This window comes from Mobula birostris, chromosome 5 (assembly GCF_030028105.1).
Source record: "Mobula birostris isolate sMobBir1 chromosome 5, sMobBir1.hap1, whole genome shotgun sequence".
In the NCBI taxonomy this organism is placed as follows: domain Eukaryota; kingdom Metazoa; phylum Chordata; class Chondrichthyes; order Myliobatiformes; family Myliobatidae; genus Mobula; species Mobula birostris.
In genome coordinates, this window is record NC_092374.1 from 122,220,162 (window position 1) to 122,245,341 (window position 25,180).

At 39.9% G+C, this 25,180-nt stretch overlaps 1 protein-coding gene and 1 long non-coding RNA gene across 8 annotated transcripts in view; one reads left to right on the forward strand and one right to left on the reverse strand.

The window, feature by feature from the left end:
• gtdc1 (glycosyltransferase-like domain containing 1) overlaps nucleotides 1-25,180 on the reverse strand; it is a 364,282-nt gene that overhangs the window by 318,617 nt on the left and 20,485 nt on the right. For 6 of the 7 annotated variants that reach the window (XM_072258619.1, XM_072258621.1, XM_072258614.1 and 3 more), the window contains exon 2: nucleotides 5,905-5,996. The exons of the other annotated variant lie outside the window; for it this stretch is intronic. The gene's annotated coding sequence lies outside the window, so the exon portion shown is untranslated. The remainder of the gene's footprint in view (nucleotides 1-5,904; nucleotides 5,997-25,180) is intronic. 7 annotated transcript variants of the gene reach the window in all.
• LOC140197955 (uncharacterized) lies at nucleotides 13,090-23,959 on the forward strand. Its single transcript, XR_011886070.1, has 3 exons — nucleotides 13,090-13,178; nucleotides 22,823-22,968; nucleotides 23,402-23,959. It is a non-coding gene; the product is annotated as an uncharacterized lncRNA (long non-coding RNA).

Sequence of the window (25,180 nt, forward strand, 5' to 3'; positions counted from 1 at the left end):
TACTCCCTGTCCACCCTATCTATTTCTCTCATAAATCTTATAAATCTCTACTCAGATCTCCCCACAGCCTCCGACACTCCAGAGAAAATAACCCAAGGTTACCCAGCCTCTCATGATAGCACGCCTTCTAAACCAGGCAACATCCTAGCAGTTAGCCATGAAATTTTCCAATAACTGAGGTGGAATATCTATATAGTTAGAATATCACAGCCATTTCTGAAGAAAAGGGACAACTTGCACATCAAGTGAATATTTTAATTCCACTTGGACTCAAAATAATAGACATCCTCATTGTAAACCCTGGGAGAGCATAAGGGCTGTTGGAGACAGTCAACTGAAGCAGTCATTTACCACCACCAAATAATAAATGGTATTAAAATAACCTTTGCCTACTACTGCCTGCCAAATTCAACTGGGCTTTCCTACTGCACTACTACATCATTTTCCTGATTTTCTACCATTGTCATATTTGTGAGTTTTTTAATAAAATTGCAGTGACAACTGGACAGATGTGGGTTACACCCACTTAAAAAAATTATGAAATTGTATATAGTTATGCTACAGAAGATTAACTCTTACACAAGGCAGCAAATATATTCACTATGTTGACCTATTGTAGGTTCTCGTTGAAGTTCTAAACTTGCAGCTCTGAAGACAAGCTGATGACCAGTCTTTCAGTTCAGACAGCGGCTGTCTGTCAGGAGTTTCTACGTTCTCCCCATGACTGTAGGGGTTTCATCCTGGTACCTTGGTTTCCTCCCACAATCCAAAGAAATTGTTGTAAATTGTCCCATGATTAGGCTAGGATTAAATTGGGGGATTGCTGGGTGGCATGTCTCTAAGGGCCAGAAGGGCCTAATCCGCACTGTATGTCAATAAACAATAGGACGTTGTCCAAATATCAAAAAGACAAAGAGAAATCATAAACATACTGTACCGTGCTTAAGTCTTAGGTACCCTAGCTATATAGTGTATATATGCCCAAGACATTTGCACAGTACTGTATCTGTCAAATATGGAGCGGAGAGCCAGTTTGTAAATCTAGTGGGAGCAAAGGGTGTTGGGAATGGTGAGGGTGGAGCACTGTGGGAGGGTTGTGGGACAGGTGGTAGGGGAGTGCCAGGGTGGGGTTGCAGGCACACCCAGCCCCAAGACACCAGGCAAGGTCATTTGATTCCAAACAATTGGTTTATTGATCATGGTGCCAAGCTGTATGGGTCCTAATGCCCTTCCCTTGGACAACATTGGTGTCGTGGAGAGGGGTAACTTGCAGCATGGGCAACTGCTGGTCTTCCATACAACCTTGCCTAGGCCTGCGCCCTGGAGAGTGAAGACCTTCCAGGCGCAGATCCATGGTCTCGTAAGACTAACGGATGCCTTTATTGATCATTACAGAATGTCTCTCTGGTGCTTCCCAGTCCCTCCCCTCCACATTCCCCTTTTCCCAACCACAATTCCCCTCTCCCACTCTCAGTCTGCAACAGAGACCCATATCAGAATCAGGTTTATCATCACCCACCCATGTCATGATTTTTTTCTTTGCGGCAACAGTACATTGCAATACATAAAATTACTACAGTACCGTGCAAAGGTCTTTTGCACTCTAGCTGTACATATGTCCAAGACTTTTGCACTGTACATGTCAGTAACTGTTAAGAATTCTATTTATGAATAATCCTCAGCAATGCTATTCTCAAATTGTCCCATTCAAAATCATGAAATTCAACAGCTTCAGAGTCAAAAATAAGCAAAACCATCCTACTCAATTTAGACATGAATTTCCCATAAATACATTAACAAGAAAGACTGAACTTTTTGTTTTTAATGGCTTTTAAATCAATAATAATCAGTCAAATTAAATATCCTGCTCAGCGTCCCAACCATGTCAGGAAACTTTCCAAATTATCCAACATTTCTTTTCTGCAGTGCTTGTGTGGTTGACATTAGCTATGAAATAGTGTGGTTAACATTTATTCTAAAGTGTACTAAAGTAAACAAACATTAAACAAGCAGCCCATTCTACTTAAGTGGGTGGCAGACTACCTGTATGCTGTTGCTATTGAAAACCATTTTTCCTATTCACTTTAGTTCAGTGCACAATAAGGGCAATTCTCTCTCAAGAAGTAACTACTGAATCATTGACCCCTTACTCACAAGATACTGTGCGTCCTGTTCCAAAGCGCCTGTCTCACAATTCAGCTCCTTTCTGCAAAAGCCTATTAGTCTTCTGCTTAAACCTTCCAATTAGGATATTTCGCCTGTTTTTCAACAAAAGATATTTTCCCCCACCCTTCATTATGCCTTCTGACTCATCTCAAGATACAAGAGCCTTAAGACTCACACTACCAGGTTCAAGAACAGTTAGTTCCTCAAGCTCTTGAATAAAAGAGGGTTAACTACAACACTTGTCCCATCATCAAAATGTTCCAACACCCAATGATCTCGCTTAGAGTCCTTAAAGTTATCTCATTATCTCATGTTCTCATTGCTTATTGCTATTTATTTATACTTGCATTTGCACAGTTTGTCGTCTTCTGCGCTCCGATTGATTTTTCATTGATCCTGTTACAGTTACTATTCTGTAGACTTGCTAAGTATGCCCACAAGAAAATGCATCTCAGGATTATAGTTAGTGACATGTTGTATACATACTTTGATAATAAAAGTTACTTATAACTTTAGAAATATTTTCATGTCTCCATCAATGTTGCTCAGGTGACGCAGATAATATGTGCTTTATATTATTGTTAACATTAACTTCACCCAATAAAACTTTCAAATCCCATCCTCTAGATGCTCTTCCGATTACCAAATCTAAAATTGTAATAGTGGCAAAATATTAATGAAATTTAGCTCAAGAGGTTTAAAATGTATTATTGTGAAATATTTAACTTCAGGATATTTAATTTTGTTCTTTAGAAATTTCAATCAGAAAACCTCTTTCAGGCAATAAAATCAAAAGGCAGAAGAATAATATACAAACCGTCGGGTGTTCTGCACAAGACACCTCATAAATTATGGACTGATCGTGAAAAATGATACTCACCAATTATCCAAAAGGGAGGAAAAAAACTGGCAACTGGCTGAAAGATACCAACACCAGTGGTAAAAATGATCTTAAACTGCAAATGCATTCTTTAATTTTCATTAAACGGAAGAAGTCTACTTAAGAGTAACACAGCTCCTTGGAAAAGCTAATAAGCCTTTTTTCACCAAATTACAAGCATCAAAAGTTAATATCTACAATGCTATTAAACAAAAATTAATTTCCTACCCATTAAATGCTTTTTTTAAAAAATGTGCTTAACGTCTTTGGACTTGTGACTTCCTATCTCATGCCTCTCATTCTCGGAACAATTGCTGGAAATTTTCCATTTTTAGACACTACCACAGTAACCAAATAACATTTCTGCAGACTGAAAATTAATTATATCCTACAAAAACAGACTTTTCTCCCCTCAGTTTTGATAAGATTCAAACTAAAGGTCATAGGGTTATGCTGAAAGGTGAAATATTTAAGGAGAATCTAAGGAGGATTGTACGGAATGTGGAACTAGCTGCCAATGGAAGTGATGCAGGTTCTGGGTGGTGAGGTGCTGATACACGTCTACCAAAGGAGGATTAAGGCACTCCTTTGCTCTGTTAGTCTGCAGGTCACCCTAGGACACCGTGCAGTATCTGCTCAGCCACACCCCTCACCACCCCGATCAGGGTCACTTGAAGCCATGGGAGCAGGTGGTGGATGGCTGTATGAACAGCTGGTACATATCACAAGTCCTGGTTTGTGACCACTGATGTCAGGCAGACAATCTCTGAAGAGTATTGATAATTTCAGTGGTCACCCGTCTTGTAAAGTCACTGCCCAGAAAAAGGCAATGACAAACCACTTCTGTAGAAAAATTTACCAAGAACAACGATGGTCAAAGACCATGATCGCCCACGTCATACGACATGAAACATAGTGATGATGATGAGCTGCAGGTTCAATTGTAACACTTAAGGGAAGTTTGGATAGGTACATAGCCAAGAGAGCTATGATCTGGTTGGAAGTAGATGGGACTAAGCAAAAGACCAGGCCACCATGGGCTAGATTGGCCAAAGGGCCTATTTCTGTGCTATGGTGCTCTCTGGGTCACTATTGTTACAAAGATAATTTATTCCTGCTTAATTTTTTTCCCCAGCCTTCAGTACAATATATTACATTATTATGTTCAAAGATCATCTAGGTGAGTAGGAGCACAATCAACTGTTTAACTTCTTCCTTAATCAGTTGCAATGACTTCTCTTCATATTCTTGCATGGTTACCTCTAATACTCCCCCAAGGAATTGTTCTTTGTTTTTAATTTCTCATCAATATAACACTTACTACAGCCATGATTTCTAACACAGTTTCACACTATACTAGCTCCACCTTGTTACCCTGTTTTTTAACCTGTCTACTGTTTGTACATAGTATGTTTCTCTGGTTACGTAGTACTGGAGGCACAGACCTTTCGGCCAAGTAATTATTAGGCTGCCTTAAGCTACCATTTTCATTTGCAATTACAAAATCTGTTCCCCTACACTTCCCCATCCTTCTTCCAGAGAACATTCTGAAAATGAACTAAACTGTTCACTCCTAATGCAAAATAGGCTTTTGCCACATAGCCTTGGCATCACTAAAAGCAACTATTACTTCAGTAAAATCACCAGCTCTGCCCTGCCTCTTTAGCTGCTGAAGAAGCCCTCAACCAATTTCTGGTTACTTCAAGGCTGGCTTATTCCAATGCTTATAAATATAAGATTGCCCGAAAATTCTCCTAACTCATGCTGCTAACTCTGAACTAATCTGCACTAACTTCTGGCCATTCACAATATATATCCTAGTTTTTTTTTAAAAAAAGACTCATCTTCTGGCTCCTCGTTATTCACCTCTTTGAGTTTAACATAAATCTTTGCTTCACATTGTGGCCTCTCTTTAATTTCTTCCAACACTCCGATGAGCTAGAGGCCCTGCACTTCTTTATTTCTGGGCTCTTAATCAATTCCTAATCTCCACCTTCCACCAGTGGATGTCAAGTCTACTTTTATTTATTTTTTATTGAGATTCAGCACAGAGTAGGCCCTTCCAGTCCTTCGAGCTGTGCTGCCCAGCAATCCCCAATTTAACACGAATCATGGGACAATTTGCAATTAACCTACCAACCGGTACATTTTCGGACTGTGGGAGGAAACCAGGGCACCTATAGGAAACCCACACGGTCACAGGGAGAACATTCAAGTTCCTTACAGATAACAGCAGGAATTGAACCTGGATCACTAGTACTGTAAAGTGTTGTGCTAACCACTACGCTACCATGCCGCCCCTTCTGCTGCTAATGTTTTAAGCTCTGGAATTTTCTCAGATTCCCTCGATCACAATTTCCTCCCTCAAGGTGCTTGTTAAAACCAACCTCTTTCACCAAGGTCTAGGTAATTTCATCTAAAAATCCTTTTTAGCTCAGTATCAGATTTTGTTGACAATGCATCTGCAAAGTGCCTTAGGGCATTGTACTATATCAAAGGCGCTATATAAATACAAGTAATTGCTGGTATTGCTATATTTCTGTTTTTAAGTAATTTCTCTATCATTACACTACTGTAACACATCATTTACTATAGAACAATTAATACATCCAAACTGTAAGACTATAAATTCTTCATGCTTGAAAACATATCACTAAACAACTTTTTTTTTACAGTAGCTTTCATTTATTCCTTACAAATTTGTTGATAATAGCAGGTTTTGGGGCTTTTATAGTATTTTCATGCAGAAATTGAGCTATATTTAAATGATCTGTTTTAAAATTAAGTGCCTATTTTCACAGGTTTAAACAGTTCTCAGCATTTGCTCAAAGGAATATTAGTGAGTCAACTATCCTTACCGCTTCCCCAGTGAACATGAGACATCTGTCCTTGTGCTTCAGATTTCCACTCAGTCATCCACTCAAGACAATCTTTTTGTACAGGAGATAGTCTGCTGAAAATAAGCACTTGACATGGTGATGGCCAATTTAGACAACATGTCAAATAGTAAATACCCAAACGAAGTTGCAGTTAGACCTGTCTTGCCTTTTCCTTAAGTGCACATGGTAAAGACACAAGGGAGACATACACACATATGGTCCATCAACCTAGTTGGATCGCAGAAGGAAGCTCAGCCAAGCACAAGGTCAGCCAGAATCAAAGGTCATCTAGTAAGTTAAAACTGTAGTTTTTAATAGTTTTTTTAAATTTCCCTACAAATGTACATAATTGAAACTGCCTGCTTCTAAAATTCCATTCAGTCAAGTAAATCATTTTAAGTGTCCAGTAACATTGAAAGGTTTTAAAATCGCCCTGCTGAGAGGCTGAAATATATATGATGGCAAAACAAAGCAGGCCAGACCTTGCAGGCACTTGCATTGCTACTTGTAATCACCTCATGTCCAATCTTACAAGTTGCCAATACAGAGGACCCTGAAGCATCATGTGTGGATGCAGTGTGGCCTGAGCAGTCGGGCTTTCAGATCATCAAAACACCTGAAAGTTAGACAGTAGCAAAACCACATCCCTAACAATGACAGCTGTCCAAACCACTGTTTTTTTTAAAATGTCTGAAAGTTTCTGACTTTTAAAAATCAGAAATTCCTAAAAATGAAATATGATTTAGCAAAATTTTATAACTAAGCTACATACTCAAAGTAGGTGCCTAATTGAAAGGCATTAAATAAAATTCTAATTACAAAGGAACTTGCTTTCACTTTTACTTACTATTTAGAGATACAACAGGGTAACAGGTCCTTCCACCCCAACGAGCCCACACTACCAAATTACACTCATCCGACCAACTGAACCACTAACCGATACGGGAGGAAACCAGAGCACCCGGAGGAAATCACCCCACATAGTCCCATACCCCATGATCACAAGTAGAACGTACAAACTCCTTACAGACAGTAGCAATCGAACCAGGGTTTCTGGCCCAGTTGTGTATCTAATATTTAATTAATGCATGTAAATATATTGTGCATATCTTGGGTATACATGGTGATTAAGTATTCTTGTTTAACGAATTCAGTGAGTTATATGTATAAATATGTGAATTGCACAAATCACCACACTACTCATGATATGTGCACACCTCGCTTAGAGTAAACTTGGAAGTTAGACCTGCATTTTGGGCTCACGTGTCTTCCTTTGAAGTAGTTTCATGTTTTGAAGTACAAAACATAATAAGCCCTGTAATAGCATTACACTAACCACTTCACTAACATGCCGACCCTGTTCTCCTCTCTATAGAATATGATCCTCAATGAAGTCATAGGGGCTCCTTTCCCCGAGTACAAGCCAGCCCAGAACTCAACCATTGAGCCTAAGTTGTAAAAGCCCATAAATCAGCTCCATTGTTTACAGTGGGGGATGAAGAACGAGAAAGTGAAAGAGAAAATGGGGCATCAAGCTGTGGTGTGTTTTAACCGATCAAGTTTTTTTTAAAATATAATTTTTATTGAGTTTTCAAAATGATTACATAGAATGATAATATCTACCCTCCCCCCTCCCCTTAACCCTTCCCCCTGATATATACCCCTAGCTGAAAAAAAACAGAAAAAAAGAAAAAGAAAGAAGATCAAGTTTGAGATGGCTGCCCTTGACCACACTTGTGTGGATGTCAAAGATTTTCTAGCATTGAGAATCACCAGCAAAGTTTGGGCAAGCATGTAAATAATCTAAGAGCAGGGTATCCACTTAACAAAGTGGTCAGTAACTAAAAGATGTATTTGTAAATTGATTGGTAGAACCAACTGAAAGATGAGAGTTTAAATTAATAAGAGCTGTGGGCCTGAAATTTACACTAAAAAGGTAGAAGAGAAGGAATCCCTGAACTGACTTACAGAAGTCTTTAGTGAGCAAGATCTGGCCCATTCTTTTCCGTTCATATTATCACATGCATTTCAACCTTCCAATACGTTGACTGACAATGCCTCACAAAGGCCAGCAGAGATGTGTATCCTTTAAAGTAAAGTTTATTATCCAAGTACGTATATATGTCACCATATACTAACTTCAGATTCATTTTCTTGCAGGCATTCACAGCAGAACAAAGAAATACAACAGTCAATGAACTACATGCAAATACTGACAAAAAGCCAATGTGCGAAAGACGACAAACAGTGCAAGTAAAAACAAAACTACAAATAAACAAATAACACCGAGAACATGAACTGTAGAATCCTGGAAAGTTAGGCCACAGGTTGTGGAATCAGCTTAGAGTTGCAGTAAATGAAGTCATCCATGTTGGTTCTGGAGCCTGATGGCTGAAGGGTTCCTGAACCTAGTGGTGTGGGACTGGAAGCTCCTGTACCTCCTTCTCAATGCCATCAGCAAGAAGAGAATGTGGCCTAGATTAGGGGTTTGTAACCTTATATATGTCATGACCAATACCATTACATAAAGGGTCTGTGGACCTCGGGTGGGGAACCCCTGGCCTAGACGGTGGAGGACCTTGCTTCCTTGAAGCAGTGCTCCTTGCAGACGCGCTCAGTGGCGGGGAGGGCTTTGCCTGTAATACACTGACCATATCTGCCACTTTTTGTAGGTTTTTCCATCCTTGGGCATTGGTGTTTCCATTCCAGGCCCTGATGCACCCAGCCAGGATATTCTCCACTGTACATCTATAGAAATTTGTCAAACTTTTAGATGACTAATTTGCGCAGACTTCTAAGAAAGTAGAGGCAAGGTCCTGCCACCTTTGTGATGACACTTACATACTGGTACCAGGACAGATCCTCTAATATGATAATGCTAAGGAATTTAAAGTTACTGACCCTCACTCACCACCTCCATTCCTCTAATGAGTGATGGCCATGCACATGATGGAACGAATACTGTCCTGTGTGTTAAGTTCCTGGGATTTTACACTGGTACACTCCCAGGTTACATTAATGCCTGATTAGATAATAGAAGTGCAGCAAACTCCTGAATGCATATCGCTGATAGGGGTTACGGGAATGAGAAGTGAAGAGAATAAATGTACTCATTCCGTTGATATTGTGGTAAGTCATTGAAGCACTTCAGAGCAATTAGCAAAAGCAATGCAGATTCTCATTCATCAGGTGATGCCTCAGAAATAAGTAGCAGTAAGCACAACTCAGGGCCTAAGACAAGCAAAAGGTGAATAAATACTAACTTTTCCTTTGTGCAACTGTCTCCAGTGAAGTTGCAAGCTGCAAGCTGCAATTCATAGATAAATCCGTGTATACCACAAAGGAGTACAGCCCTTTAATGCTATCACATCAAAATGACACGCTTTTGTTTCTGAGCATATCATCCAATACAAATCCTAGTCTACGAATTTACTCAGTTTACTGATGAACATACCATAAAACAAACACACCAGTGATTAAACTTGCACATTCTGTTCTCCTTGATGTTGCTACACAGCAATAACACTGCAAGATGTTTTAACATTTTCATCTGTGTAGGATATTTTTTGCAAACAACATCCTTTGTCTTGACGGTTTTCTAGTTTTAATGGACTTATTCTGCGTATATTTACAGTACAGACTATTGCATTTTTCATTGCATGAGAGGATTCTATCAAGGTCTAATCGATACAGTTTGTGCACTGGACTCTGTAGTTCGCTTTATGCGTTTCTGGTTTCTGGTTGCTATTTTGATTGGGGTGGACAGGCTCTGCATCCTGCACTAAACAAACAACACAACATGTCAAACTGAACTGAGCTGAACTGAATATTGCTGGACTGTTTCGTTGACTTTGTGGTTTGATGTTTTATATTTTGTGTTTTCACTCCTGCTTTTGCTGTTCGTATGATTCGCTTTTTGCGCCTTGGGGGTTTGTTATTTTTCCTGCGAACGGGTTCCTTGGTTTTCTTGGTTTTATGGCTGTCTGTGGGAAGGCAAATCTCAGGGTTGTATATTATATACATACTTTGATCATAAATGTACTTTGAATCTTTCCCTATCTTTTCACCAAAACAACTCGAACCAAAAGCAGATGGTTACATTTGTTTTTGCAACCTTTCTGTATCCTTTATCATCTCTACAGAAATTGATATGGTTGAGCATTCTAGTCTCAATATCTATTATCCAGATGAGAGTGCCCCATCTGACCTTAATCATAATAATCTAAATATGACAGAACATCTCCAATAACAAATTATTTTTCTGCCGTCTGAAGTGCCTCAAACAACACTTCTTCCTTTTCTGCAACTAACTGGAATTGATAATATTAACACCTGATAGGAAAGGCTTGCATGCAGTTCCTAGAAGGGCTAATAAATTCTTAAAACTGCTCTAGGTGTTGGTCTGAATTTTGGTAACTCTGGGCCATTGTGACACAAACTGAAGTGGCACAAAGTTACCACAACACAAGCTGCATGAAGCCAATAATCCAACACATGCACGGTTCTTTTTCTACCCCTTCTCGTAGAATTTCATTGATATAAATTGGCAGTCAACATGCCTGCTAGTTTGATTCTTTATCATTTTCTGGAGTCCATATCAGCAAAATACTCCATACATTCACAGAAGTACTTTTGCCACCATTTCCTTCAGTTTCTGCCAGAGCATTACTCCTACTCCTTCCCATGCCTACATCAGTTCACAACACTGAGCCTCCTTCCTTTCCAGACTCTCTCCTTCCCTTGGCTCTTTTTGTTCCTCCTGCATTTCAAGGTAGTAGCTCTTCCTCCTTTAAAATGAGGTGAAAGTGACACTCGTCTCCGTTCTCCAATGAAAATACACACCTCAGTAAAATAATAAACCAAGGCATAAGCAATTAGATTGGGATAACAGACTGAATAGATTTTTGTGGCCAGAACTTCTCCACAGAAGGCAATGATGCGAAAGGTATTGTCAACATACTTGTCCTCACTGTGATGGACTAGGCCAAATCCAGATTGAATTTGGTAGAGGCAATAGAAGTTTTATTTAATTATTTATTCAGATCAAAGTTCAAAGTCCATTCATTATCAAAATATTTATACAACCTTAAAATTTGGCTACTTACAGGCAGCACAAAACAAGAAACCCAAAAGAACTCATTTTTAAAAAGATCAAACACCCATTGTGCAGGGAGAGAAAAAACAAAACCGTGCATACAATAAAAGCAAGCAAACAGCATTCAGAACTACAGTGAGGCCATACACAGGAAGCCAAGAGCAGCTGGAGCAGGCTCACAGCACAGCCAAATATCGCGAAGCACGCAGACACTGGAAGATAAAATGTGGAATCAGCCCTTCCAGAACTTTGAGCCCAAGTTCCCAGCAATCTCCCAATTTAACCCTAGCCTAATCATGGGACAAGTTACAATGACCAATTAACCTACCGACTGGTATAGGCTTTGGACTGCGGGAAGGAACCGGAGCACTTGGAGGAAACCCACATGGTCACAGGGAGAATGTATAAACTTCTTATAGGCAGCAGTGAGAATTGAACCCCAGTTGCCTGTACTGTAAAGTACAGTGTCCTCTACTATACTATTGTGCCGCCCCCTTTCTTAGACATAGCATGTACATGGTTGGTCCAGGACAGGGTACAAGTGATACTCACTCTGGGAAATTGAAACTGTCAAACCTCTTGACCTCAGCAACATTGATGTAAACAGGAACTGTGCTCCACCCCACTTCTTGAAGTTAATGACCAACTCTTCTGTTTTGCTCACCATGAGGAAAAGATTAGTCACCATGTGACTAGGATCTCTATCTCCTTCTCCTACTCAGGCTCATCACTGAGACATGGCTCACATCATCTGCAAGCTGACAGATGAAGTTAGAGCAGAACCGGGCCACATAATCGTGAGCGTACAGGGAGTAGAGTAGCAGGCTAAGGAAGTAGCTTTGTGGGGCACCTGTGCTGAGAATATGCCCAGCAGAGGTGTTGCTGCTATCCTTGTTGATTGTGGTTTGCTGATTAGGAAGTCAAAGTTTCAAATGCATAGGGCAGTGTCAGGTCCTAGGTTTAGTTGGGAGATGAGTTTGCTTGGAATTTCAACATTGAAGGTGGTGCTGCAGTCAATTTAAAAAAAAAATGGGTGTCTTTACTGTCCAGGTGCTCTAGAGTCAAGGCACGGTAGAGTAGTGGTTAGCAGAACACTTTACAGTACAGGCAACCCAGGTTCAATTCCTTCCGCTGTCTGCGAGGAGTTTATAGGTTCTCCCTGTGACTACGTGGGATTCCTCACAGTACTCTGGTTTCCTCCCACGGTCCAAAGGCGTACCTGTTGGTAGGTCAACTGATCATCATAAATTGTCCCATGATTAGACTTGGATTAAATTGGGCAATTGCTGGATGGCAGGGCTCAAAGAGTCAGAAGGGCTTCTTTCGCGCCATATCTCAATAAATAAATGAGTGTAAGGCCAGGGAGATGATGTCCATCATAGGCATCATTTGGAAAGCCAGAGTTAAATGTGTGACATGACCAGCCTTTCAAAGCACTTCATGATAGTGGATGTTATTAAGACATCTCACTGTTTTATTTAACACGAAATTTGTCACGTTGCTGCAGCAGTCCAAATGTTATTTCATTATCATTAAGTGCTTCTTCTGAATGCATGCTCTTATTTAAGAAAGGCTATTCTTTGTATGCCAGATACATTTCACTAAATAAACCTCATGCTCGCCAACCATCTAAGTTTATATCAAAGATAAAAGTGAATTTCGAGAAGAGAAACACAAAAGAAATAACTACCACATAGTCTCATTTTTCACTACATCTAAAAACACAGCAGCACTGGAATGTTTTAGTTTATTTCCTGAATTCTAATACAGTAATTATTTGTCATAATGTCTCCTTCGGGACCCATAAGAAAGCAGTGTTATGGTGAAGGGCAAGTTGCAGTGAAGTACAAGGAACCTGCACTTGATAATAATTATTTAGCAAAATGACTAATTTACCTTATGATTTTTTGGGGGAACATTGCCTAACGCTAATGATTCAAAAGCTTTTAGGGAGCCATAAATAACACACTTTATTTTGTAGCCTAGTGGTTAACCTAAAGTACAGTTACTGTAACGGGGAAATTGGCTGTACAGTAGGTCCTTTACTTTCACTTTCTCTTCCATTAGCCAGCATTTCAAGTAGCAAAAGAATATAATATATTCTGCACTTCAAAAACTTCAGTCATGTCAGGATTAAGCCCACATACATTTAAAAAGGGTAAGTAAATACATTACTTAAAAAAAATTAATGTGACATCATGTGTTTAAGTAGATTCACAATATTTTATATACCTCAGAATTCCTACCAATTAGATTTCACAAATATTAATAGATAAATTCACTTTCAAGGACTCTACAACTCACATTCTCCATATTTATTCCTCTTATTTCTTTTTGTACTAGCACAATTTGTTATCTTTTGCATATTAGTTGCTTCTCTCTTGATGTGTGAGGTTTTCCATTGATTCTATTGTTTTTCTTTATTTATTGTGAATGCCCACAAGAAAGTGAATCTTAGGGCAGCATATGGTGAAATACATGCACTTTGTTAATGAATGTACTTTAAACCTTGAATTTATACACTCAAATTTTTCAAAAAAAGACTCACTAACTCTAATATGTCTAGATAATTATGAACCAGAAAAAGATATACTATGCAACAAAAGTTATGAACTAGGTAAAGAAAGCATAACAGAAGTATATTAAGAATATAGTGATGAGAATAATCTCCTGCATCTCACATTGGATAAACTCCTCTCTATAAAATCCAATTAATTTTTCACAGTACAACTCACATAATCTGCTGTCCCATAGTTTCCTAGAACTCTCTTTCCTGGGTTCCCTTGAAACACAAGGATCCCATTTCCTACATTCCTTTTGAACACAATAGGGTCTTAAACTCTCCTTAAATTCACTCCCGCCCCCCCCCCCCATTCCCCATGTTTCCTTTACACTCATTAGCCTGTTCCTATCATTCCCTTTTAACTCAACAGGTGGTTTGCTCCCTTTAAGCAAATCAAGACCCTGTTTTCTTTAAACTTATCAGGCTCAATGTAAATATGTATTACACTAGTGTGAAATAATTAATAAATGTGTATTAGAAAGTGCTGGAGTATTAACTGGACTAACATCCAATAGTCTAGAAGCTATCAGTCTGGCAAAGTCCTGAGGTGCTGAATTATTGGAGTGTTACTCTATCTCTAATATACCATGATCCTTGTATGCAGAATTTCTTTCTTACATACCTGCTTCTTGTCCTACTTAACAAGTTTAAATTTAAACAGATAGCAATATTTTGGAGTGGCAAAATACATCTGTATCCTCTGCCAAAAACATGAACGTTGAACTCGATCAAGCCTCTGTATAGGCAACAAAATAAGTTTTGAAAGTTTGGCATAAGCATATAAAGGAGATTACTGGCCTCATGCAGTTATATCAAACAGCTTGAGAATATATTTCAATATCCCCTGTGAAAAAGTTGCTGGTGCATCTATGTAAGTTTCTTAACAAGGGGCCCTGCTTTGGTGAAAGTGACCGATCCTCATCTGGTCCACAGGAAGGGAATATGAGAATTCTGGTGCATGTTCGACTCTCAGGGTGCCATTAGTTTGCACTGCTATGCTAAACCAAGACTGTCCATATTCCGAATTAGATGTGAAAAACAGAGGTCATTTCAAAAAAAAAACAGCCAGAGACTTATCTTCAGTGCCCCAGCCAGTACTTACCCGTTAATTTGACTGCAGGTCAGATTATTTGGTCTTTATCATATTGATGTTTGTGGGACTCTGCTGATGCAAATTAACTGATGCATGCCCTAAAATACACTTCAAAGTGACAACACTTGGGATAAGGCATTTTTGCACATTCTGAAAGGGGCTGAGATTGTGCTATACAACTGAATATCTTCACTTAAGATTTTAATTACATTTATAAAATCTCTACCACAAACTCCCAATTCAAAACAGAATGATCAAGTCCTACCACATACTTGCATGTTCTCATTCCTGGAAATGGTTTTATTATATTTGTCTCTGATCATACTTTTCACTTCTTAATAGGAAGTGGCTTTTTAGTGGTACCCACCCAAGACCTGTAAAAGTCAGATATCAGTCTTGGTGCATCTGCATAATCCAAAATACCCTCTTAAGCAATGGGATGTTCTCAATAACTGCCGCTGTTGGTTTTAACCATCTCCCTGCTGCTGTTGCTACTACTCACTCCAAGCACTAAGATCTTAGAATGCTCCCAAATACCTAACCATTCACTCTCTCATTGTGGGCCAAACCAAGGATACTACTAATATTGTTCCCAATTGAAAATTTCCCTCTCAAATATTGTATATCCCATTATCTCTTCTAAAGCTCCCAGAAATAGGCATTTTGGCTTCAATACCAACGCTACATCTTCATTACCTGTGGGCATACTCAATAAATCCACAGAATAATATAACCAGAACAGAATTAATAAAAGACCGCACCAAGTTGGGTGCTCGACCAGTGTGCAAAAGGCAACACACTATGCAAATATAAAAAGAAATAATAATAAAAGATAAGCATTAAACATCGAGAACATGAGATGAAGAGTCATTGAAAAAGAGGCCATTGGTTGTGAGAACGTTTCAATGATGGGGCAAGTGAAGTTAAGTCAAGTTATCCCCTTTGATTCAAGAGGGTTGTGGAGAATGGTACATGCCACCATTCCCCACAGTCCTTCCCAACTTCTAAGATCCACCATGAGCAATTTTAGATCAGGCTTTTTTTAATTTGGAAAACCAAAGGAATAATAACTTTTTCGGATTTGTTTATAGGGGATTGTTTAATGTCTTTTACTCAGCTAGGGGATAAATTTGATTTATCCAATGTACACTTTTTTAGATACTTACAAATTAGGAATTTCTTACGTACTTTTCTTCCAAATTATCCCTCCACTTATCCATCTAATATAATAGATACCTCTTCCAGGTTAAACCACTCCAAAAAGGATTAATTGCTACAATTTATAAATGGTTATTGAATTTACAAATGATACCCAACAATAAAATTAAAGCTGCCTGGGAATTGGAATTTCAAGAGTTACTTTCAGATAATCAATGGAGTAAAATTTTTCATTTAGTAAATAATTCATCTATTTGTGCCCGTCATTCCTTCATACAGTTCAGGGTAGTGTATCGGGCACATATGTCAAAGGATAAATTAGTCCATATTTTTCCCAGTATTAATCCTATTTGTGATAGATGTAATACTCAGGTGGCCACTTTAACTCACATGTTTTGGTCTTGCATAAAGTTGGGGAATTTTTGGAAAGATGTTTTTAAAACCTTATCAAAAGGGCTGGATCTGGATTTACAACCAAACTTATTTACAGCTATTTTTGGGATTATTCTATCGGAAGCAGGTTATACTCCTGCTTCCGCTCAGCGAACGATAGCCTTTTCAACCCTATTGGCTAGGAAAGCCATTTTACTAAAATGGAAGAACCCTAACCCTCCTACCGCCTTTTATTGGCTTTCCTCTACCATGTCCTGTTTAAGTCTAGAGAAAATAAGAAGTCGGACATTGGATATATCCTTTAAATTTGAAGAAATATGGCAAACTTTTATTCAATATTTTCATATGATCTGATTTTTATATGGATTCTCTTCCAGCTATTTTTTCAGTACCTTGGATTTTATCAGAGAGTCTCTCTTCTCCTGGTTTTTTTCTCTCAGGATGGACTGCCCAGTCCTTTATTTTTTCCTGTTTAGAATAATGGTTTTTTCCCTTTTTTTTAAGATATAAAAATTTCTAATAGTCCTTCCTTTCTTCATAAATTGATAAGAGGACAATGAATTACATTTTTGTCTGCATTATACATTCTATATCAAATTTATACTTTGTAGATCAACACTATGTGTGATTCTGATATTGTTTATTTTACCTTCTGTATGTACTGTTACTGACATATATTCCAGAGATATTCTCCTCTTTTTTGTATATACATTTTTTTAAATCAATGAAAAGAAAAGAAAGAAAGATCCACCATGAGCATCCACTTTACAAAATTAAATTAAAATCACCTTCTTAATCCCAAAACTTCAACCCTTATCCTCTGTAATATTAAACTTTACTCCATGGTACTTTCAAAATATTCTCTATCACTCAATGATTCTCGCACTTCCCCTATAAAATCCCAAGCTAGAATGATAAACATTCAATCTTACTCTAGGCTTTGCACACACCATTTAAACTGATGTTTCAGAATGAGGAGCTCTTCCAACATTCAAGCAAAAGTTCCTTGCACAACCAAAACCACCAAATGACTGTTCAGATTACCTTTCATCTCGTATGCTGTTAGTGAAACCTTACAGTGCAAAACTGGCATCATCTTCTTCACAAAATGAACTGTGGTTCAAAATACCCATTAGTTGAATGCTTTGAGAATGTGATAAGGTGCTGCTTAAATGCAAGTGTTTACCCTTTGTTTTCAAATCACTCAGTGGCCACTTTATTAGGTACATCTACAAATATCTAATCAGCCAATCATGTGGCAGGAACTCAATGCATAAAAGCATGCAGACATGGTCAAGAGGTTCAGTTGATGTTCAGACCAAACATCAGAATAGGGAAGAAATGTGATCCAAGTGACTTTGACCACAGAATGATTGCTGGTTCCAGACAGGAAGGTTTATTAATCACACTTTCCATGGAAAATTATCACTACAATCAATAGCCCATAACTTCCCTTTCAGAGGTGAGCATGTGAACTGCCTGAACGACCTGGCATTGTTGTGATGTGAACTGAAGTCTCGATGGTGCAAGACGGTCGCGATATGGCATCTACCAGCTGAAATGAGGCAGCAGGGCATGGGCCAGAGGGCGGGAAATCAGCCAACGTTTTGCCATTGCTGACACGGACCTGGAACAAATTAGAAGCAGCAGGGCCAAGGAAAGGCAGGGCCAAGGCATTGGGACTCGGACCCGAGAGTGAGGAACAGGCTGATGCTTGACCGCTTTATGTATGGAGCCAGATTGGAAAGGTTGGGTACAGGCCAATTCAAGGTGGCGGGGCCCAGGCCCAAGAGTATATTGAAGTGGCAGGGCTCGGTTCTGAGAGTGCGGAATGACCTGTAGTTTTGCTGATTTAAGTGCCAGGACAGACTGAAAAGTTCAGAGTACCAGGACTGGGGGTGAGAATCTTTCACAGCTTTGGAACAATGCTACTCAAAGGCCTCAACAATCAAACTAATCTCAACCCAACTGTTAACAGCTTATTCCACCAATAATTAAGAAATCCATGTCTGCGTGCTACAACAGCCAAAGAACAATCAAGCTAGGTGAGTAAATGGCAAGTACCATTCATGTTACAAAAGGGCCAGCAATCACCATCTCCAGGCATATCCCGAGGACATTCAAAAGTACTACCATCATCAAATTCCCCTTCACCAACATCATGGAAAACATTATTCTGCAGACATGTAAACACTGTGTCTACTAAAATATGCACTCACTGACTGAATAGTCTGCTGTAAATGGCTCCTTGGCTGAACAGTTCCCCCAGTTATAAGGCACAGCAGATATGCAATGGACATATTTCTTCATTAAGGCACATGGACTAGCTAGAAAAGATTCAATACCTCAGCCTGCTTTGTACTGGAAAATGCTATCTTTTGACATGTTTTAAGTTAACATCCATTAGATGACCGATAAACATGGAAGTGTTTAATTTAAGGTGAAGCTTAATGTAATCTCAGGAAGGCAAGCCCATCTGGCATTGAGATGGTGATGGTAAACAAAAAAAAGCACAGCAATGTGAAACAGATCGAACTATAATCTAATTCAGCTATGGTTCATTTACACAGAAAAATTAATGTGGGTTTTGAGGTGACTGAGGAGGCCTATGTGGGAACGACAGACGGTTCCACAGATGGGGCAAGAGGAGCCTAGCGTTAGAGTGAGGCATGTTGCGCTCCTTCTGCATTTACACAAGCATTCTACATGGTCCCGGCGGACAGGACAATCACAATACCATCCCGAACATTCCCTCTCTACTTTGAACGGTCAATGGCCAGTGACTCCAGGTGTCAGTGAAGATGCTGAACACACCCTCTAGTACTCTTCTCTGTCTATCTGGTAACCTCTTCCCAGGACAGAGTTCAAAATAGAATGTTTGGGCACTTGGCATTAGAGACACAGTCTTGGCATGACTTAAGGAGCTGACTTGAGTGTAACTGGGATTTTACTAGAACGTTGAACAGACTAGGCACTTCGGCCCATAATTTAGTGCCAATGTATACAAACCCACCTGACAATCAATCTAATCCTTCCCTCTTACACAGCCCATGACCCTCCATTTTTCTTACATCCATGTAAATATCACTATCACAGTCCCTTAAATATCACTATCCTATCGGCCTTTACCACCAACCTCAACAGAGTGCTCCAGGTAACTATAATCACTGTCTAACTAACCTCTTTCCTCCACTCACCTCAAACAGATGTCATCTGACATTGGCCATTACCACCCTGAGGAAAAAGATGTTGGCTATCCACTCTAACTATAATTCTCATAACCTATCAAGTCACCTCACAATCGACTTCACTCCAAAACACCCCAGCTTGCTCAACCTTTCCTCACAAGACATTTCTTTCATCTAGGCAATGTCCTGATAAAGCTCCTCTGTACTCCAGGCAGATCCTGGTAAACTCCTTCACTCTCTCTAACCTTCCATAATCAGGAGACGAGAAATGAACATAATATTCCGAGTGTGGTCTAACGAGGGCTTTATAGAGCTGCAACATTATCTCACAGCTCTTTTATTCATTCACCCATCTAATGAAGGCCAGCGCACCATAAGCCTTCTTAATCACTCCATCAATTTGAGTAGCAACTTTGATCAACCTGTAGAATTCGACTCCAAGATTGCTTGGTTTCTGTACATTGCAAGAACCCTGCCATTAACCTTGCACTCTACCTTTACGTTCGACCTTCCAGAGTGTATCACTTCATACTTTTCCAGATTGAGTTCCATCTGTCACCTCTCTGCCCAGCTCTGCATCCTGTGTATCCCAATATAATCTATAACCACCTTCTAAGCAATCCACAACATCACCTAGCTTCAAATCAAACTTACAAACCCTTCTACTTCTTCATCCAATACACACACACAAAAAAAAAACACAAACAGCAGGGATCCCAGAACAAATCCCAGCAGAACACCACAACTCATGGACTTTCAGGCAGAATGCACTCAACCTAATACCACACCCCGTCTTCTGTGGGCAAACCAATTCTGAATCCATGCAGCCAAGTTTCCATGGATCTCATAACTTATTGGATGAATGGATTAATACTGGGTATATAAGCTTGGGGCCTCTCAAAGTCCAACCCTACAGCCCCATTGTGAGAGGTAGAAACAGGTAAGGCCGGCTAACAGGGCTCTGGTGAAGCTGTATAGACCAGGGCTCCGGACTGCGACTTTTTTTCTTAAAGATGTGCCGGGTGCGTTCCAACTACCGCCGCACCACTGCATTCTTCGTGGCAATGTATCGGTCCACGGCCCGGAGGTTGGGGACCACTGGTATAAACCAATCCCCTGTACAGTGGATACAATGGATTACAGAAACATTGATGAACTCCAAACATACCACCCACTTGAGAGGACGAGGAGACAGATCATTGATGGCATATGCAAGCTCAAATATATTAGCTTGGGAGGGGGACACTGAAAGGTCGTTCACTTATTCTAGTGAATTTGCAAGAACCTGTGGACATAACATTAATGCTGTCGACACTTTTATGTGCTTTGAGGATCCTGCTATAGACTGTGGACATAGCATTAAAGCTGTCGACACATTTTATGTGCTTTGGAGGATCCTGCTATGGTCTGTCAGACGAGTACAAGTAATAGGACAGGGAAAAAATGATCCCAGCAAGTGTAATGCAGCTCTATGCCTTTTAATTCAAAACCCTGTGCTTTTTGTCTCTTAAAGGGTATCCCTTTATTAAGCCACATTGGATCTGTACCTTGCAACATAACCCATCAGCTCCCCCATCCTCTCAGCAAGCATTACGCCAGTAAAAGGACTTGATCTTAAAGCAACCTTTTCCTCCTTTATCACACGTTGATGGTGATGGCTAATGTCATCACCAAAATCTCTCCAAGTGTCGCTCCCATGATATTAGAAGCAGTTGATTATCCAAATTTAGCAGCTTGTCCCTGCTTTCTCCCTATATCACTTAGTCTTAGCCATAAACAACAAATTTAACTCTGTAAATACATATTTAATAACGCGTCCTGTATCCCCTATGTCAGAGAATTCCAGGGATTCATCCCTCTGCGGATGACTACATTTTTCCTCATTTCAGTATTAAATGGCCTCCCCTCTGTCCCTCAGCTGCAGCCTCTGGCTTTTGGCCTTCACCATCTAGCTTGTTAAGAGTCATACTTCACGGATGAACAATTGTTCTGGTTTTCGCAAGTCACTAATCCTGGCCCCCCCCCATTCCTTTCTGCAGGGATCTGTCAGTCCAGTTTCCAAGGTCCAACTACAATCTAATGCTTCACCAATGACTTGCTTTCCATTAAATTTGTGTGAAGTGGAGATATTTGCTGTTGATTGCATGGTGTTCAATCACATTCACAAATCCTCCACAAATTACCTTGACAACATTCACACACTGGCTCTTTGATAACATTCACAACTTTCCCACCATGAAGTGCAAGACAATGATAATTTTTAACAGAGGTATAGTCTATCCATGGGTGGCGGGGTGGATATGTCTCTATCAAGGGAGGTGTAAGGAGCTCTTTCCCTCTGTTAGCCTGCAGGTTACCCTTAGGCAAGGTTTTTCCCACCTGCTCAGCCTGCCTGACCAGGGTCTCAGCAGATGGTGGATGGTCATATGAGCAGCTGATACATATCACATGTCCTGGTTACGCGACCACTGACGCCAGGTAGACAATCTCTGAATAGAAAGAAGGCAATTGCAAACCATTTCTGTCAAAAAATTTGCCAAGAGCAATCATGATGAAAGACCACGATCCTACAACTTAACACACGATGATGATAGTCTAACCACTTTCCTTTGACATTTAATGGCATTATCTAAGCTGAGCCTTCCACCATCAACATTCTTGGTCACCATTGACCAAAAACTCAACAGGAAAAGACACATAAATATAGTGTAGAAGAGCAGGCGAGAGGCTGAGTACTCTGTGGTGAGTGACTGACCTCTTGACACCCCAAAGTCTTTCCAGCATCTATAAAAATGCTTAGTCTCCGCTTGCTTGCATTACTGTGGATCCGAAAGGACACCAGAAGCTCAACCCTATCTAGGACAGAGCAGTACATGTAATGAGCCTTCCATCCACCACTGTAGTGGCATATCTATTGTCTACAAACCACACTGAAGTCATTTTCCTAAGATGCAATAACAGCAACTCAAAGCTGAAGCTTCACCATCAAAAAGGACAAAGTTAGAAGCTGCATGAGGACACCACCAACCTCGCATCTCTCTCCTAGTTGTAAAGGCTGCACTGGAAGCATAACCCCAGATTAAAAAGAAGGGTTGACACCACCTTCTCTGGGACAATTAGTGATGAGTATCAAATGCTAGTGATAGCACCAGCACGAACATTCCAAAAGAATAAAAGAATATCATACAAATACTAATATGTGCATCTGAAGTTAATTTCTCTTCTGCTGGAAATAATTCAGAAGATGTGGAGCTTGGGTGGTGATGGTTGAGTTGAGTTGTTCTCTGATCTTGGCAATTTAACTTGCAAACTAATTAAAGTGGAGACACCATCAGTGCACTGTTGATTGTGGTGTGCCCTTTGAATACTTGGCCTTTATATACTTTTCAATCTTTATTTCTTTTCAGCTTTTTACCATTATTCACAATTCTGCGTCCTCAACAACTGCGGTAAAGATTCAGTCCACAATGTTGTGCCACCAGTGCCATTATATATTGCTGGAACAGGACAAGGCACAAGTAATTCTTCACATCAAGTAACGTACATTCAAGTGGTAAGCCAAAAAAAAAATCACCACTGCTAAATAAATCAGTTTAAATGTCACACTTAAGACTGCTATAACTGGATGCTGAAGCAATCACTTTCATTCTCACAAAAACCTCTGCCGTGGTCCAGCTCATACACTACACTTTACTATTTGTAGAAATTACTAAGCTTCCTCCCACAAGTCAATTGGTAAAATACTCCGCCTATGTGAAATGGAGTCATGCAGTCAACCCAGGATTTTTTTTTAGTCAGAGCAGTGGGTTGAAAACCATACTTATGTAATGCCCCAGACTTATGAGATTTCCCTAGTCTATAACTGTAATTCACTGTGCACTGATCTCTCTGTTGAGACAGCAGTAGACATGTCACAAATCAGAGCACTCATTAAACGAGGAGGAAAGAAAGATCATCGAAAGTAATAGACTGTAATTTCCCTTTAGACTTGGAGGCAATTCAATGTGGCAGAACCAAGGCAAGGTGAGGCAGTGGGCGTTGCCAAGAGTGAGGAAGACAGAGGTTCGATTGTTTTAAACACTGTGCCAAAGGCCAAATCAAGGCAGCGGGGTCCTGGCACCAGAGCAGACTGATTCAACTGAACTCAATGTTTGGACGGAGACGCAAGCGCAAGGCCAAATCGAAAAGGTCAGATACAGACCAAATCAAGGCGGTGAGGGCCTGGCCCGACAGTGTATCAAGGCAATAGAACCCAATGATTGGACGATGACTTAGGCACTGGGCCAAATTGAAAAGGTCAGAGTGTCAGGGCCTGAGGCAATGGTCAGGCCATTTCAGATCGCTGCTCCACGACTCAGCTCTGCGTTGAACTATGAAACTCTTTGCAGACCTTAGTTCAGAACACTATTTGCTTGCAGTTCTGTTTGCAAAATGCGTGCTTTCTTTCTGCAATTTGGGTTTTCGATGGTCTTCCCTTTTTTAAAAATGTGTGTTCTTCTGGGTTTCTTTGTTTTGTGGCTACCTGTTAGGAGGGGAATCTTCAAGGTTGCATAATGTACACGTACATACTTTGATAATAAATGTACTTTGAAGAAAGAAAGAAAGAAAGAATTACCCATGTTTCCAACTCTGGTCACCATGAGATAACCACTGTAAGCATTTCACACTTGTAAACAGCAGACGAGCACGAGATTAGGGCCTGCCATGATCCTTCAATCAAGGAATAACTGATGGTTACTCATTTTCTGCACATAAATATGTCACCAAGGAATAGAAACGGCAATATTATCTACTGCAATTACACCCAATGACTGTTGGCATCACGAAAAGAAGAATGGACAAAAGTAGAATTAAACAATAAGTCTATTCAGAGCAAGACTCCAAGTGATGTAATCAAGTGATATTCATTAATCACTCAAGCTTTGTTCCAACTTGCTGATATCATCTCAACTACTTGACTCGATTAAAAACCCTGTAATTTAGAGGTTTCCATTATCCCCCACATAATGTGCAGGATTCTGTCTGTCCTGGTAAAAACAATCCGTTGTTTATTTGTTTGAAAGCAATCATTTCCTATCATCTGATAAACCACATACTTTACTTTCTTCCCCTCCAAAATTCCCTTTTTAGGTTAAAAAGTAAACACACGGATGAACCTCAGTAACGCTAACGATGGTGTGCACAAGTCACGAGATCTCAGAAGGAACGGTCGATAGCACCACCTTACAAAAATGAAAACAACATACAGTTGAGTTGGCCTCTGCCTGAAATAGTGGCCACTTTATTAGGTACACCTGCTTATTAATGCAAATATCTAATCAGCCAATCATGTGGCAGCAACTCAATTCAAAAAAGCATGCAGAAATGGTAAAACATTCAGTTGCTGTTCAGAACAAATATCAGAATGGAGAAGAAAAGTGATCTAAGTGGCAATGATCATGGAATGATTGTTGGTGTCAGGCCATATGTTTGAGTATCTTAGAAAATGCTGGTCTCCTGTGATTTTCATGCACAACAATCTCTAGAGTTTACAGAGAATGGCACAAAAAACAAACATCCAGTGAGCGGGCAGTTCTGTGGGTGAAAACATCTTGTAATGAGAGAGGTTGGGGGAGAATGGCCAGACTGGTTCAAGCTCACAGAAGGTGACAGTAACTGAAATAAACACGTTTGACAACAGTGGCGTACAGTAGAGCATCTCTGAATGCACAGCACATTGAATCACGAAGTGGATGGGCTGCAGCGACAGAAGACCACAAATGTAC